The sequence below is a fragment of the Cynoglossus semilaevis genome, chromosome 6, assembly GCF_000523025.1.
Source record: "Cynoglossus semilaevis isolate Cse_v1.0 chromosome 6, Cse_v1.0, whole genome shotgun sequence".
NCBI lineage: Eukaryota > Metazoa > Chordata > Actinopteri > Pleuronectiformes > Cynoglossidae > Cynoglossus > Cynoglossus semilaevis.
In genome coordinates this window covers 17,385,912-17,400,084 of record NC_024312.1, presented here as the reverse complement: position 1 = coordinate 17,400,084, position 14,173 = coordinate 17,385,912, and the positions used below count along the sequence as shown (strand labels likewise).

The 14,173-nt window shown below is 38.9% G+C and overlaps 1 protein-coding gene across 3 annotated transcripts in view; it reads left to right on the top strand.

Moving 5' to 3' along the window:
- The first annotated feature begins 12,895 nt into the window (after positions 1-12,895).
- trim44 (tripartite motif containing 44) overlaps positions 12,896-14,173 on the top strand; it is a 36,850-nt gene continuing 35,572 nt past the window's right edge. Inside the window, exon 1 of one of the 3 annotated variants that reach the window (XM_025056095.1) lies at positions 12,896-13,169. The gene's annotated coding sequence lies outside the window, so the exon portion shown is untranslated. The remainder of the gene's footprint in view (positions 13,170-14,173) is intronic. The other 2 variants (XM_025056096.1, XM_008312512.3) reach the window with 2 other exon arrangements.

Here is a 14,173-nt window from a genome sequence, read left to right as displayed (position 1 = left end):
TTTTACCTTCTGTTTTCTTGCAGTGATTTTTTTTTTTTTTTGTGAAGGTCAGATCAGGTATTTAAGCATGTATGAAGTAATCAGAAAATGCATTCGAGATGATATGACAGGATTTTTTGACATTATAAAAGGATTAAGGCAATGGTGTTGACAAGTTGAAGTGCTTCTTTTAGCTAGATACGTTTGCACTAATAGCAGTGCTTTGTAAGGATATTGTTCATTGACAGATCCAAAACAGATGCAGATGAATGATGAGTGCAAGCCTACAGAGGTTAATTCATGATGTGCTAATGTAAATGTGGACTAAATGATAAATTGTGCAAAAAACTTTAAATTTTTCCTCAACAGCGTAGCTATAAAATGACATGGATCGGTGTTTGCTGGTGGCGACCATGACAGGATGATTTTAATCACGTTATTAGATCCACTTTAAAGACATTCCCTTCTTTTCACACCTGTGACTTGACTCGTCTCAGATGACACGTCTAAGACGCCCAGGCCTCCCATGCCAGCAGCTACAGCAATTATCTTGTACCCTGACACAACTGTAGGGTGAGGCTTAGTGTGTAGTCCCTTCATGACGTCCTTATGTTACAAATACCAAAGGGAAATTAATACCAGGTGTAATGGTTCACTTCCTTTTGACATTGAAAGGCAAGTAAGGCAGCAAACCTGTCATGGTTTTAGATTATTCTTTATATAACACACACATCCTTCAGCAATAAAACCAAATTTCCTGCCAGCTTCAATAAAACAGGCAGGGGCAGGACTACAGGAAATGAAGAGAGCTGGGAGAAAACTGAAATCAACAAACAAGGTTTTGATTCAGTCACATCTTCTGTTCGATTTTTTTTTCAGTCTTACCAGGCGACACATAATAAGTCTTCAGTGTCTTTCTTTCTTTTGTTCCTGTTTTGTCATTTTTACCCTGAGTGCACACTGCCATTTTCAGACACTGTTAGTGCCAGCTCATTGAGGGGTCCAGTCATTCAGGCTACTTACTGAGACATCTGCCCAAAAATCAATGTCACTACAAGAGAAACTAAATCTATTTAGCCGTCCGCAATTGCTTTTAATGCAGCGCTGTCTACTATCGGGGACGTGGCTTTTATTTTCTCTCATTTTGTCTCCTTTCACCTCTCCACCCTTCCATTTCTTTGATTTTTACACCACTCCATTTATTCTATGGCGGCTCCCTTCAAAAGGAAAGGGGAAAAAAACAGGGAGGTTATACACCTGAGGCTCCAAATATATCACTGAGATCAGCTAGTGTATATGAGTCATTTTTAATGGTAAAACGTATAGCCTCCCATCAGGCGATGGACAGGATGTAGAGATTGGCCTTGAGATATACAGAGAAATATCAGCAACAAGAGCGAAGAGAGGACTTTTTTACACGTAACACAGCCAAGGCGTCATTTGAAACACCGCTCATCTGTTGTGGACACCATGAGGGTTAGTCAAAATGTTTTGAGACAGATGTTATCGTGTCCAATTTTATTAACTAAAACATATTATAAGACATGTGTCCCAGACATCTGCAACAATGCTGATCATTTTGTTTTACTATATACAGTAAAATCTTGAGATACAAGCATAATCCATTCCAGGACCGAGCTCGTAACTCGAGGTCCTCGTATCTCAAATTATTTTTTTAATTTAAGTTTTTCCATAAGAAATAACAGGAAAAAAAAAATCAGTTCCAGCCTTCTTCAGCCCCCCTTATTAGTGCTAATAACAATGGGGGAAAAAAACAGTTTTTAATTGAATAGAGACCCACACACACAAAAACATTATAGTATAGAAGGATTCCTGTGATATAAAATAAAATGTGGTTTTAATTATGAGTTCTTCCCTACGAGACAGACGATACAGTAGCGACTGGCGGCATGTGGGGATGAGAAGGGAAGAGAGTCGACCCGTACGTAGTCACTTGATTCTGTAGCTACTATGTGACTTACATAAACTTAGAATTAACTTAGCTTAGCTTACGTATTTTTTTTTACTTTTCTATTTTTTTATTTTTATTTTTTTTGGCTTTTTTCAATTTGTATTCTTCACTTTCCTATTATCCTACTATATTATTATTTTATTGTCCAATTAGTCAAAGTGAAAGTCTTCATACAAGTAATGCTCAGTGACAACATGTAGCAAGAAACTAAAGAGAATGGAGAAAAAACATGACCTGGTTTCCAGAATAACAATACCCCTCTGCTCCTACTGACACTAAGCATTGAATTGCACCGTTGTAACTGCTGTAGTATAAAGATGGGGAAATAGCTGTATTGCTTTGTACAAGCATATAAAAAGAATGCAAGCATGTGAAGCAGCTAGTCACCCTAGGCTGTGACCCCAATCTGTTCTGTTTTTATAACCCTGTCTCTTAAAAAAAAAAAAAAGAAAAACAAGCCAGCGCTGAATTTCTGCAATTTCCGCCAAGAACTTCCCAGTGGACATGTAGAACTGCGTTCCATGTACATGGCCCAATCATGTAATAAGAGGTGTGAGGGAACATGGGTCCCATCAACAGGCTCAAACTTCACGGCCCTTTAATGTTACAAAGGCTCTATACCCACACCTTAGATATTTGACCACTTGAACTGAGTCATCAGTCTTGTTGGCTGTCAACATGCTGCCCTTCGTCGGTATAACTATGCCTCTGCACGTCCTCCCTCTCTCCCCATGGCTGCATCTCACCAACCCCCCCTCCCAGGTGCTCCCATAACTCACTGGGCCTCAAATCCCACGTGGACATTCCGGAGCTTCACAGGCGCACTGGCAGATGAGAGCCTGGATTTATGGCTTGCTGATGGACGGCGGAGGGGGGGGGCAGCGGTTGCTGGGAAGGTGATAGGGTCCACTTCAAAGTGGAGGAAGCGTTTGTTGTTGTTCTCTGCGGTGCTCCCTGGTGCAGGCACATGCACAGGCTCCTGCTTCCCGTCCGTGCCCTGTGACAGCTGGAGTGCTCGCACGCTGGTTTACACGCAGTCACGCAAACAGCTTGGGCAAGCGGGAGGAGGAGGGTGGGGATTTAGGGATTGGTGTTGGGCGGGGGGGGGGGGGGGCAGCGGTTGCTGGGAAGGTGATAGGGTCCACTTCAAAGTGGAGGAAGCGTTTGTTGTTGTTCTCTGCGGTGCTCCCTGGTGCAGGCACATGCACAGGCTCCTGCTTCCCGTCCGTGCCCTGTGACAGCTGGAGTGCTCGCACGCTGGTTTACACGCAGTCACGCAAACAGCTTTAATGGCTTTCATTCCATTTTTTGCAACCTGCGCAACACGATATTAACGGCACCTTCAAGGTGTGCCTTTCATTCTTGTGCACTGACAGCACGCATGTCTTGATCTTTGATTTTTATTACATCATCGGTGATCTTTTAGAAATAGCCTCTAAGTTTTATGATCGCCCTGCATGAAGCATCCCTCTCCTAAACGTCTCTTCTCCTGCACTTTTGGATTTATTTGCACGACCTAACATATAACATCAAAGGTCATACACTACTGTGCGAGTGTGTAGAGTTGCAGCGTTTGTGTATATGTATGCATACGTGAAGCATTTGAATGTAGCACCTCCTCCATTACCAACCAGGTCGTGTTACACTGTGGAAGCCTGTGGTGTGTGTTTGATGAATGTGCGGATTGATGTTGTTCCTCTTAGCCGGCTGTGTAATGAACCATGCATGGCTGCTATAACTTTGGGGCTGATTGATTACAAACAAAGATCATTTACATGCAGGGGTGCCGCCTTTGAACAATGCCACTGAGCTTTTCACGTGAAACTACAAGTATGGAAAGACTGCATTTGTCTGCAATAAGTGTCTGATTACATTAAACCAACACTGGGTTCCAAAAGTTTCTCCTCAGCCTGTGGTTGATCACCCAAGACCAAAAGACCAAAAAAAAAAAAAAAAAAACTTGTTGTTTTTACTTTAAAACTGCAATTCACACACATTTTTAAATCCACATTACTGCTTAAATGGAACTTTCTTTTTTCCTTTTAACATTACTCTCTCACTGTTAAAACTAAAGGCTGATGTAACTCAGCTGTTATTCCTGGAAACCAGGGTCTTTTAAAATGTGCCAGTGGTCCTGCTGTTAATCAGACCACTTATTCTTCACTCTCCTTTTCTTGTGGTCAGGCCTTAGCAACTCAGTGCAGGCAGACGTTACTCTCAGAATAACTCTAAAACTGTCAGAACATGTTATAAAACAGACTGACAGATCAAAACAGATGTCCAAAAAACATACGCAGGTTTGAAAATGGAACATAAATGGAATATTTGGAATCTATCTATCTATCTATCTATCTATCTATCTATCTATCTATCTATCTATCTATCTTGATCTTCTATCTTGATCGTCGAGGAGGAAAACTGAAGGATGATTTAGCCAATCCAGACTCCTGACTGCACTCGTTGAGTAGATCCTTTTCATCTAAAGCCTTCTATTCATTTTACTTTGACACCTCAAAAGATTTCTGGGCTCTGCTCTGCACAGAATGAATCAAAATCAAACAATGCCTCTGGTTATTTAGTGGGAAAATACGTCAAAAAAAATTCTTTATCTGAAATTACATCTTCCGCTGACAAAAGCTGGATAAATTAGACTCATATAAGAAATATATTAAGTACATTTCTTCCTGCATGCCTTCACATTGTTTCCCATCTCTTCTCCTTGCAGACACTCCATCTAACCTGCCTGCCTTCAGTCAGTGCGAAGGAGCCCTTGAGCACCCCGATGTTGGTGTGCACATGCTGGTACATTTGTGTGCAGTGTGTCTCGTGCTGGCCCTGAAATGACACAGAGTGGATATAAATAGAGCAGAGAAGGCCCGACAGATCACCGTGCCAGACAGAATGTGGCATCTGATTTGCTGGAGTGCAAAGTGTTTGAGAGGCACTAAACTCTCCTTCATTCCTCTCCTCTTCCCCTTTTCTCTGTCATCCGTCCCCATACTACCCTCAATCGATTTCCTTCCTCCGTTTTACTATGTCATCCCCCTTTCTTTACTCCGTCCTTCTTTGTTGTGCCTCTGCCTGTTGCATCCTACCTATAGCTTGCCGTTGCTCTGATGGCTTATCCTTTCCTCTGCCCCCTCCCCACCAACACACATCTCCACACATCTGTTGAGTGTCTGTGCTGTGTTGGAAAGCTGTGCTATTTTCGATTAAGGCTATTAGATCTTATTACAAAACACACAGCAGAGAAAGAAAAATGGTGGTTTCTTAATGCAGCAAAAGTTCAAACAGTTGGCCCTGCAGTGGTGAATACAACCCTAACCCTGATGATAAATCAACAATGCCCTAACAATAATCCCAATGGATTACATTTTGTTCTTGCAGAGAGATCTTGGGTCATGTTGAAGTAAAACAGACATTGCATTAAAGATTTTTATTTATTATTTAAATTGCTTATGATTTACCAACACCCCTTCTACGATCTACTGAATCTCTCACATTCCCCTTCACTATGTTTAATTTGTTGGAAAATGGAAAAACCTTATCTCTAAAAATATTAGGTTTCAAATAATAAAATCCATATTTTTTCTTTGCACCAATTTCATCTACCCTTTGCTCCAGACGTCTCAGTGTTCACCTGTCTACTAACTCAGTAACACATAGTCCTCCACACTTGTTTGCTGACTTGGCACTTTGTCCACCCTCTGGCAGCTCAGTAATTGTTTTAGGAGGGGATGCCGGACAGTGGTGGGGGAAAAACTCTTAGCAACACATACATTAAAAAGGAGAAGCCGCAGTCAGGCCTGCGGGGGCTGTGCAGCCATCAATTTAGAAAAAGTGTGAGGTCAACTTTTTATCCTTTTGTTTGCTTTCAGGCAGCGATCTTGTATGAGAAAATGAAATTCAATCTCCATCCTTTCACTCCATTCTCCTTTTTCCTCGATACTACCCCACCCTGCTGGAAAAAAAGGATCTCCTTGTGTCCTCTATAACCTGTTCTTCATCCTTTCTCACTCGTCTTACCTATCTCCCTCTTTTCTAACCACGGCCTCGGTCGCACACAAAAGACACCTTCCATTTTGTTATGGGCCTCAGGTGTCGTCGGTTGAATGAACATTGTGTGATTATTTTTTCCCTTTCCAAACCGGTGATTACTTCACCAACAGGTCAACTCTGCCAAAGTTCCACTATGACAACTGAAGAAATAATCCTCTATTATATTTCTATCACGCGAACTGTAGCTGTCGCTGTAGCGCCACCCTGTTTCTATGCCAGACTGTGATCAGAAACCAGATAACATGATTTATGATGTGACTCGAACAAGATCATATGAGGTTTGTTCTGTGAAAGGCTGGACTAGGGTTTTAGAAAAACTGTAAAAAAAAATGCATTTCCTGTCACCTAACACACTTACTTTGTGACTTTTCCTCCCTCCCTTAGCATTTTGGGAGCACCCTGGTGATCAGCCACACAAAGCACCATCTGGGGATATGGTTGGTTGGATGGTTGGAAGGCTTTTGGAACTTTCCAGGGCCACATCACTGCCAGTATGCCATACATCAAGGGCTCAGCGCCCACATTTAGGGGCCGGATAAAAGGGACCAAACAGTGAGTGTCATTGTTAAATTGTGCCAATGATTAGCTTTTGGTTACTGGGCTATGATGTCATGTTAGTTTGCAGTGCAGCTGCAGCTCGCACCAGTCAGTATGCTGTTTATACTGTCACAGTGAGGCATGTATATACTATATGATTTGTAATAGACACATTTTTTTTTATAAACAGTGTATGAATATCTTGATCCCTGGTGTCCAAGTGGAAGTCATAACAAACTTAAACAAACACCAGTATGACTCACTTCTTTCTGTGAAGGGGGAAACTCAGCATAGCTGTCCCAGAAAAAGAGAAGCCAATCTCATTATATGAAGTCCCTCTTATCTTTAAAGTGGTCTGGGTTTTATTAAATGAATTAAATTCCAGTTGTAACATTTGGAAGCAACACAAAAAAATAAAAGCGTGACAGAACAAGGTGTTTGCTTTGAGACAAGGACAAATTTAAAGTAATTACGAAGGAAAGCAATTTTGTGCGTAGCTTTTGTTGCTATGCTAAGTACGACAATAGTTTGAAAATATATGCAATATGAAAAGTCTTTATATTACATGTGACTATGGGGGAGAGTACTTTAAGGGCCTTATCAGCATGATGCAGACGTAAGCAAAAGGGCAGCAGGAGAATAAAGCTGTTGTTGAACATTCTCGAGCAAGTTCTAGAACAAAAGAGTCCTTTACTGCATGCCTCCCACACAGGAGACAGTGAGGAAAGCTGTTGTTACCAGGGCGAGAAGCCCCCGAACCATGTTGCGTACTCTCTGCATGCACTGCTCACATTGGACAGTAAAAAAAAAGATAGGCAGTGGGGAACATTTGAGTGAGTTTTCACCACCTACAGCAGTTCACTAAAAGTCTCTGATTTACAGTGTAGCAGCAGCAGGACCACACTGAGAAGCAGTTGTGAGATCGCACAGAAGTTGCAGCAGAAAGCCTAAGTAAACAAAAGGGATTTTTTTCTTGTCTTCTTTTCTACTAAAGAAGTACAGATAGTTTGTTGACTGAGAAAATTGAAAGTCTTAACAAGGTTCTCTGATAACAACTCACTGTTATTTTCAATCTTTGTCAATTCGTACAGACATGGAGCCTATGTATACAGTATACATACAGTATATGTATATATATATATATATATATATATATATATATATATAAAGTAAATATACAGATATAGTCATATATGTATGTACATATATAATATAGTATATATGTGTGTTTTATAATATTATATAAAACACACAAAAATGGGGTAAAATATTTTAAAAATGTTGTGTTTGTATGTTGTGAAGTACATATGTGGACAGCTTTGGGTCATAGACCCCTTATTGACGCTGATGTAGACTGTAGTTGACTTGTGTGGTACTGTATGTTCATCTAAACCAGGGGTCTCCGACCTTTTTGGAACTGAGAGCTACTTCAAGGGCATTTAGTCATATGAAGAGCTACTTGTTTGATACACACTTCCTGAACAATTTAATAATAATTTGTTCTGGGACATAAAATAGTAGACACTCTTCTTACTATCGTCATTGCACCCATTTGAATATTATTGCGAGTGTAACTGATTCAAAATGAACAGTAAAAGTAAAATTTTTGACCCTCTTGTTGACTAGTTTTGTTTCTAGAACAAAAGTTGAAACTCCAGGTTACAAAACTGGAGAACGCCAATAGCTGCTGACACAATGTCACCTTTTATGATCTATTATTTTAGCCATATCTAATTTCTCACTTCCCTTCAGGACGTTTCCAACGATCCAATTGGCACATGCCGTTATATTTGCAAACTTCCCACCTTTGTTTTGTGTGAAAACATCCAATGGAATATTTCAAAAGTTGTTCAGCTTCCTTTGCTTTCATGCTCACACTCACTCCAGCAGCCAGAGGCAGATCATAAATTCTGCAAGCATTTATTACAGTCTACAGCTTGTAGCAACGTTACCAAACAATGTGGGGCTGTAACCCAAGGAATAGCATCAAAAAGTTGTACATGTATACAAAATTTACACAGTCTGCAAAAACAATTAGCTGTGAAATACGGTAGGCTACTTTGCCTCATTAAATGTGATAGATATACAGTATAAATTATAATGGGACATATACTTTTGTTATTTATTTAAATTTTTTTTTTCTGGGCAGAAATCCAACTTTAAATTGAAAGATGGGCCTTAAATGGTGTCTATGTGATGGTGATTAAATTAATCCAGCAATATTTAATAGACATATGCCAGTTAAACAAATCAAGTCAACTCAATTTAATTGGTGTTGCCCAAATTCACAGAACGAAAAGTTTTGCCTCAATGAACTCAATTGTTTGTTCATTATATTACAATTAAGATATATTTTAAGAGTTTATATTAACATTTAAGTTAGATCACACACCAAGCTAAAAAAAAACTCCCTTTTAACCAGGAGAAATCTCCAGCAGATACAGTCTCAGTGCTCAGCTGTCTGCATCTGCAAAGGAAGAAAAATAGGGAAAAAAGCGAGGGGAGCGGTAGCAGACGTTCAACAACATGGGTTTAGAGCATTCACTAGCTGTTACAAGTTACACTATTAATGATGACGGTGGTAAATAAGCAGTCATATGGGGAAAATGTCATGAGCTAACTCAATGTTTTCAAAAAAAAGTTTGTTGTTGTTTGTTCATGTAAATCTGCTATTGTTGTTTGGTACCAGCAGGGGTTTAGATGTAATTTTGCTTTTCTTTTTTTTTCTTTTTTTTTCTTTTGCTTTTGAACATTAAATCTTTTTTTTTCTTTTGCTTTTGAACATGAATGAATTCAACAATGAATTCACCAAAAATGCAAAAGAAAAGTTAGAGGCATTTATTCCATGTCTTCTTTTTTGTTAGTCATCGCTGAGGACGTGATAAGTAAAAAGCCTTCAGGAAAAAAAAAGAAGCCTGGGCCTACAGTACAGTAAGTGGTCAAAGCTGGTGAGATGTCAGTCTTTCACAAAGGCTGATTCTGACGTTTTGATACCAACATCCCCTGGTGACCTAATTCTACAGCTCGGAACAGAAGCAAGCCTGGCAGGAAACTGCCAGATGCACATGATTGCCCTCCAGCTAATGGTGTAAGACAGTTACTGTGTTTACAAAGTGGTTGTGAGTGGCTGATAAGAGCAGTTGGAAACCGTCACATTACACTGGGTTTATCTGCTTTGCCACTTCAAGTCTTTCTGTCCATTTATGTTGTCTGTTGATATCTTATGGTAATTACTAAAAAGGCTTTTTGTATTTATTTCAGTTAGCTGTTTTAATATATATAATAATGCATGTTTGACTTGTGTTTGATTTCAATAACTCACCCTTTAAAGCTTTTTACTGTTAAGAGTCACACGAGGGAGCGTCAGCCAATCACAGCTGATCCCAGGTGAATGTAGGGCAGCTTCTGCAGTTCCCATTCTATTACATTCAAATAAGAAAGAACCGAGTATGTGATTAAAACTGAGCAGATCTGCCACCACAAGAGAGAGTTTTCTTCCGTTATATAAATGGTAAAATGTACCTTTACATCTACCACCACAACATCAACATCTACTTCCACATTTCTCAACTAAATCACAGCCTTCATTTTTGTCTTTTCTTCCTCAGATCCTTTATCATTTTTTCTCACACATTTTAATACAATTTATTCAAATACAAAAAACAAAGCATGAAGGTCACTGTTTATAAAAAAAAAAGCATGTTTTCCATTACATCCTATCTACAGTAGCGTTAAAAAAAAGAAGAAGCAAGTATTAGGAAAACCTAGTGCTTTTTCTGTCTCTCCAGTCGAGTAAACGGATGATAGTAGGTGGCGAAAACGTCAAAAGAATACAAATGAGGATTCAGAGAGCAATTTAAAAGCTGGGAAACAGAATACATTTCATGAGGAAAAAAGGAAAATAAAATGTTTACTTCCTTGACTACACCAACATTTATTTAATCCTGCAACCAGGGACTGATTTGGTGCCAACGAAACAATGTTGAACCTGAAGCATTAGGACAATATTTTCTCTCTTTTTTGTTGGTCTGCCAAACCCTCCCCGTCATTAGTGCCTACTATTTCCAAGAGCCTGATGAGTCCAATGCGGTGCCAGCTTCCAAGTAGAGTGCTTACCAGAGATTTAGAAACGCAATTTAGGTAAACAAACTTAGCTTGCAACACTTTTTTCACAAAGTTAATCAAACTTTCTGCCAGTATCCCTATGCATTCATAATACACACTTATTCTGAAGAATTGCAGGCCACTGAGTCAATTTTCTTTGCGTGTGAAATGATCGTTCTGGAATAAAAATGATTCATGCTTGGATGTGATTCTCACCAGCCGTTCATTTTGTAAATGTCTTCTGTGTAGAACAGGAGAGGAACACACACTCACAAGCTATGCTCACACATTGTTAGCTTCAAAGTAGTCAAAGCACGACAGTTCTAAGCTTTCTATTTGCAATGTACAGTATGTAATAAAAGGTTAGCAGTTTTTAGCAGAGTTTTTTGTGAGTGTATTGATGGTGTTCACTTTTATGTTCAGGGATAGAAACTAATTCATGCTTGAATGTAATTTTGCTATAAATCGTCTGTTGGAACAGACACTACCATGATTACCAGCTTCTACTTACCTACAACTAATACAGTATATATTTCACTCCTAGTCATTACACCTGTTCAACATTAGCAGCACTCACTGAGATGCAATCTTATTTTGTCAGCTGAAGTTTTTTTTAACTAAGTCATGTGTTCTGTTTATCCTAAAGTACATCTGTTTTTGGTGTCAGTCCACTTCAAAACAAGCAAAGATAGCACCTTTGCCCACATAAAAATGATGCTAGAGGCAAACTTGGATTGTGATTGAGGATTATTTGTGGTGTGAGAACAGCTTGTGCGAAGCTGAACTCAGTATTGTCTTTAGAGCTGTCTACTGAGAACAGCAGGTTTCTCCTCCATCTCTCCCTTTCACCCTTTCTCTCTTCATCCCACTAATCCTGCATCATTGTCTCTAAATTCTGTATTATATGGTAACAGAAGGGTTGGTGGACCAAAAAAAAAATCCTTCCAATAATACTAGGATTAGAATCCAACATTTGTTTACGCTGCCTGCAGAACCTTATCCTGCTGTTGCATCATAAACTCATTTTAGTGTAATCTAGAAGCTGTCAGTCATGTCTATGTAATTACCTGTTTGAATGCACAATGATGTCAACTCGCCTAAACAGTCAAATCCCACAATATTGCTTTTTTCTTTTTTCTTAGAATACTGTTTAATGCTTTTGGTCACCCACATGTAACAGTTTTGGTTTCTCTAAATACAATTAAACCTCATAATTGCAACATCATGTATGAATTTCCTCCAGAAAGATACTTAATATTATCTTAAAAGTCATTGCATGTATGAGATGTATGAATCGGTAAATAATTAATTCTGTCCAAACCTGATTGTTTTCAGTGCTGTGACAGCAGAGAAGCAGTCCTCTGCTACCCGAAGTCTGAGGTTTTGAACTTAATCCCAGATTAAGTTGGAGTCATAAAGGGTCACTGTTCTGACTACTACCACTGTGAGGTGAACCACGTTATGAAAGGGAAAAGACAATTAAAGGCAAAGGAAGAGCAAAGTACAGTGATGTATTTTCTGGTTGTTTGTTTATGTTCTGATGTAGACTCGTTTGTACACATTTGAAAATGTGGAAATAAGGGAACAATATATATATATATATATATATATATATAAACAATTCCACTCCCACAACCCCTTTCTCTGCATATCTGTGTGGACCCCGAAGGTGTTGCAGACCCCGTGTTGAAGACCTTTGGTGTAGGATTCAAGATATACTTTATAAAGGAATTGAAATTGACATACTAAAAATTTCTAGTGCTGAGGACTGGAGTGGCTTTTGGTCAGTGACTGAGCTCTGAACTAAACTGAAGTGTCACGAAGACTAAATCTCTTCAAAAGAACAGACAGAAAAACTAGAAAAACTTAAGTTCTGTTGAAATAACTTCAATAAGCCACACTAAAATATGTAAGACAGCCTAAAGAAAGATGACGCATAACAGAAGTGTATGCTGTGTTTAGGTAAAACCAGAATCTGAAAAACTGACAACAAATGGGACCGGTACATTGCCCAAGGTCTGAATTAAAGTTGGAGTGAGTGTATAAAGTTATTCGGTTCCTAGCCACATTCTTCATATAGACTGAGTTGAGAAGAAATAATGATAGTAATAAAAAAATTAAAGAACAAACTTTTTTTTTTTTAATATTTGCGAAATAATTATCAAAATGTGTGTTAATTATTCGGTTGAACGTTTATCGCGTGGGGTGGATGTTATTCTGGGAGGTTTTCTCTCTCCGGCCTCTATGTGTCTCTGTCGATCTCACTCACTCGCTGTCTCAACCAGGAAGTAGAAAGAGAGCAGAGCGGACAGCTGCTGATTCAAACAAGGAAGTGAACGCGAGTCGAGTGCGATTTAAAGTCTTTACTCTACGCTGCAAACTAAAAGTTGACCTGCAAGCAGACAGACAGATGATAGAAAAACCACAGCATTGCTGGGAAAACGAACTCCACTGTCTTTGTAAAGAAGCCCCAGACAGACGAAAGAGTGGGCGGAGAGAAACACACTCACACTCACCTGTAAGTATTATCCAGTACAATACTTATCCAGTACTGTTAAAAAGTGAGTGTGAAAGGAGTCTTCAATGTCTGTGTGTTTGTGAGAGGAAGCACAACCTATTGAATGAGTCAGAGACAATTTTTCTTCTCTCTTTCCCCTCTTTCCACTACATCAGTTTTTTGGCGTTTGTTTCACTAGTCAGAAAAGTACACAAGCAGACCTCAGTGAAGAGGCCTCCATAGGGCAAAAGAGAAAGTAAAACGAAAAATAAAAACATCGCTATTTTTTTTTTCATATTTACCTCATTTGGATCACGAAAAAAACTTACCGTCATACTAGGGCTGTCAAATGAATAAAAATATTTAATATGATTAATCACATTCAAGGTGGGAATTAATCGTTATTAAGGATAATCCAAAATTTGCATGACATGTTTTAATATTTCTACAGCAGGTGGATGCATGCGTTTTACACCTGTTTTATTTGTGACTAATCCAAATGAGTTATTGATAAGGAGAATGTCAAGGAAAACATCAAAACTAAAAAAAAAAGTAAATGGAAGTCTTGTCTTGTAGTAGAACACCTTGAGAGTTTGCTTGATAATTTGCAGATCGTCAGCAATGTTAACTGGTCTAAAGTCCCTTGTGATTGTTTTGCAAATGTTCATTGCAAGTTGCTCCTTCTGAGTCATTAATAACTCCATGCATTTGGAAATCCATATAAAAACTTTTGGATGTCAGATGGTTTTCTTATTTAAATTAGTGTTTGTAGTTTTTTAGGTAAGAATGTTACAATTCCATTCCAAAGAAAAAATGGACCACACTGACAATATGATTGGACAATATATGGGATTGACAATTATTATCCCATTAAATCCAGCACTTCACATCTGTGTGTTAGTCACACAGTTGGTAGTGTGCAGCCAACAGTCAAATTAAATTTTCTACTGAATGGGAAAAATCTAGACCGAATTACCATCATATTCTGCTGGTATAGATGTAAAAAATTGAGTAACATTTTCAAG